Source organism: Meriones unguiculatus, chromosome 17 (genome assembly GCF_030254825.1).
Source record: "Meriones unguiculatus strain TT.TT164.6M chromosome 17, Bangor_MerUng_6.1, whole genome shotgun sequence".
Taxonomy (NCBI): domain Eukaryota; kingdom Metazoa; phylum Chordata; class Mammalia; order Rodentia; family Muridae; genus Meriones; species Meriones unguiculatus.
In genome coordinates this window covers 78,507,158-78,510,477 of record NC_083364.1, presented here as the reverse complement: position 1 = coordinate 78,510,477, position 3,320 = coordinate 78,507,158, and the positions used below count along the sequence as shown (strand labels likewise).

Sequence of the window (3,320 nt, the reverse complement as noted above, 5' to 3'; positions counted from 1 at the left end):
ATGGGATGGTGTTGCCCCAAATAAACTCTATAGATTTACCTGCATGACGGTTCATGGCTTCACTGACACTGGATAGAAACTCAGGCATATTGGTTCTTTAATATTTTAAGCATCTAAAGGGATCTCTAAAATAAATCCCTGTCAGTTACTAAATGATAACCCTGTTCACTCAGCGCCCCTTTCTTCAAGTTTCACAGCCACTGTGGGAAACTCGCAAGCTGGATTCATTATCCCCACCTGAGTGATGAAGGACTACGATTTAAAGAGTTGCGGAACTCTGGCTTTTGTTTCTCCCACACTAGTAAGCCATTACTTCTCGCACTCCACACATGCGGAGCAGGAGCTCACTCCAGAAGCACAGGGAGCAGAGACTGTTTAAAGGTGAAGCCCACACAGTGCCACAGGGCATGGGTATCATTCTGCACGTGGAAAAGAAACACTCAGTTTGTGCTCACAAAGTCCCTTAATTCCCAACATAATTGAACAAGATGAAAGAGCAGGGAAGAGCACATTGGTTGGACGTTCTGCCTTGGTGTCCTTCATCCTGTGGTTTTTGGTCTTCCCGATTGTAAAACACAGGGCATGTGGTTATTGCATCATAACTTGGTTCTGTGTAGATGATTTTTTAAATTTAATATAGGTTTATTTTTTCAAATGCACAGCTGATTGAACCTGCTCATGCATCTTCACCAGCAGCTGGGGTATCTCCACCCTTTGTGTTTCTGGTGCAAAGTACTTGGGCTTTGTGCTATGAAACCAGTTTGGTATGTCCTTTACGAAGTAGCTGCTGAAGGGCTGCTCTGGCCAAAGAACTGCAAATCTTCAGCTGGAGAAACAAGCTTATCCTTGGGAACTTCCTTACATAGTTTGTCCTAACTGGCTTTGTCAAACAGGACTAGATTGCTGAGCTTATCCCAAACTTTACTTTTGAACCACTTCTTTTTTTTTTTTTTTGGTCTTACCACCAGATTTATTTACTGGGTTTTTGTTTTTTTTGGCCGACTTTCCAGCATCCCTGTTCTTCTTCGTCGTCTTCCTCTTCTTCTTCATCTTCTTCTGCTTCTTCTTCCTCCTCCTCCTCTTCTTCTCCTTGCCATCCTTGAACAGTATGGCAAAGCTCAGAGAGTAGCTACATCACTACAGCCTCACAGAGATGTTAGAAAAAAAAAGTGTCTAGATGATTTTTTTTAAATTATTGGTTCTTTATGAATTTCGCATGAGGCATCCCAATCTCCCTTATCTCCCTCGCCTCTCGTACCTGCTCTCCACCTTTCCACCTGCTAAAAAAAAAAAATCATTGTGGAAGCTGTAGTGTGTCAAAATGTGTCCCACGGTATACTCTTTTGTCCATACTTCTTTGCTTGTAAAATGTTAGTATATCGGTACTGGGACTACTGTAGAATATCCTATTGTTGCCCAATGTCATGGAGATCCTGTAATTTCAGATCTGTAGGACCAGCCCCTTCATGGACTCTAGAAGTTCGTCGATGAGGTAAATGTTGAGGTGGCCCAAGTCAAAGCCCTGGATAAGGGCCCAAGAAGTTTCTGAGCCCATTAGCCCGCTGGCTCTCCCGCTCTCACACCCTCTGGCCAGCTCACCAGCAACCCTGAAAACAAGGCAATCTCTACCATCTACACCACCATCCATCAGACGAGAGGCAGATCCAGCTCCCCTGAGTGCACGCTCTTGGGGCTAGCTCACCTGCGATCCCCATATCCAGGGCTGGCTCTACTATGTGCTGTCCAGGGAAGGTGCGGGGCTCTCCAGAGTAGTGCAGCTGGCTGGTGGCAGGGTCAGCTCTCCTGCTCTCATGCCCCCAGGGCCAGCTCTCCCACGATGCCCAGGTGAGGGGCGGGGCTGGCTCTGCACAGCCCTCAGACATCAGACATCCAGACCGAGGAGGGATGACTGCCTGGCCTTTGGTGGTCCCAGACTCCTGTTGCTATGTACCTACTGCTGCAGGTCCATGGACCCAGATGTGACCTCCGGGGGAAGCACAGGCTACGACCCCACCATGGTCCCATGTGGCAACCCTGGCTACTCACATCGAGATGTTCCTCACTAACCTTGAGTCTCCAGTTCTACCTCTCTTCCTTGTGCCCGCATCTTCTGTTTTTTTTTTTTTTTTCTCTTCCATGTCTCCACCCCTTACATGCTCTTCTTAGTGACACCCAGGCTCTCTGAGTGTCTGGTGTTGTCTCTGGAGTGGTCTCAGAAGTACCACGCCCCCTCCTGCATTAAAGCTCCCGGAAGGTGTCCTCTCTGCATGGTCTGCCCCCACCTCCCAGGCCTGCACAGCGCTGAACTGGTGGTCTTCTCCAGCTAGCTCCCTGTCAGGGCACAGGCATAGTGGGGTCTGATGTCCTTCTTGTACTCCTCTCCAAGTGTCCTCTGCCTCCACCTCACTCCCTCTCTGGGCAAATGTTAGGCTACTAAACACTCAATATTCACAGGTCAGCACCCTGAGTGTAGATGTAGGCTCTCTCCTCCCTGCCACATACTGACACACTTGTTATACAGCAGCCATTCCTGCAAGGCCTCTAGGGGCAGGTGTGTAGATAATTTCTTTTTTTAGATATTTTTTTTCTTTATTAATTGCACCTTATTCACATTGTATCCCCCCTGTGGTTCTCTCCCTCCTCCCATCCCAATCCCTCCCTTCCTCCAACCTCTGCATGCAGGCCCCTCCCCAAGTCCACTGATAGGGGAGGACTTGCTAAAATGCTCAATTACTATCCAGAAAGGCAAAGAGACTAGACATCAGAAGAAGGAGAAAAGAGGGAACAAGTTAGGAGCCTGACACAGAGGACCTCTGAAAAGCTCTGCCCTGCAGACTATCAATGTAGATGCTGAGACTTATGGGCAACCTTTGGGCAGAGTGCAGGGAATCTTATGAAAGAAGTAGGAAACAGTAAGATCTGGAAAGGACAGGAACTCTACAAGGAGAGCAACAGAACCAAAATATCTGAGCACAGGGGTCTTTCCTGAGACTGCTATTCCAACCAAGGACTATGCATGGAGATAACCTAAGACCCCTGCACAGATATAGCCCATGGCAGTTCAGTATCCAAGTGGGTTCCATTGTAATAGGAACAGGGACTGTCTCTGAAGTGAACTGATTGGCTTGCTCTTTAATTACCTCCCCCTGAGGGGGAAGCATCATTACCAGGCCACAGAAGAAGGCAACTCAGCCACTCCTGCTGAGATCTAATTGACTAGGATCAGAAGGAAGGAAAAGAAGTGTAGATAATTCTTTAAAACAGTCTTTGCACAAAATATGTTAGGGTTCAGGAACTGAAGGCTTGGTCCCTAGCTGCCA

General features: G+C 47.7%; 1 non-coding gene and 1 pseudogene across 1 annotated transcript; both read right to left on the bottom strand.

Annotated features, from left to right (window-relative positions):
• Positions 1 to 676: 676 nt before the first annotated feature.
• LOC110556317 (small ribosomal subunit protein eS25-like) lies at positions 677 to 1,050 on the bottom strand (annotated as a pseudogene).
• A 1,371-nt stretch (positions 1,051 to 2,421) lies between these two features.
• Positions 2,422 to 2,552, bottom strand: LOC132648846 (small nucleolar RNA SNORA17). Its single transcript, XR_009587247.1, has one exon. It is a non-coding gene; the product is annotated as a small nucleolar RNA SNORA17 (small nucleolar RNA).
• Between the last annotated feature and the right edge of the window lie 768 nt (positions 2,553 to 3,320).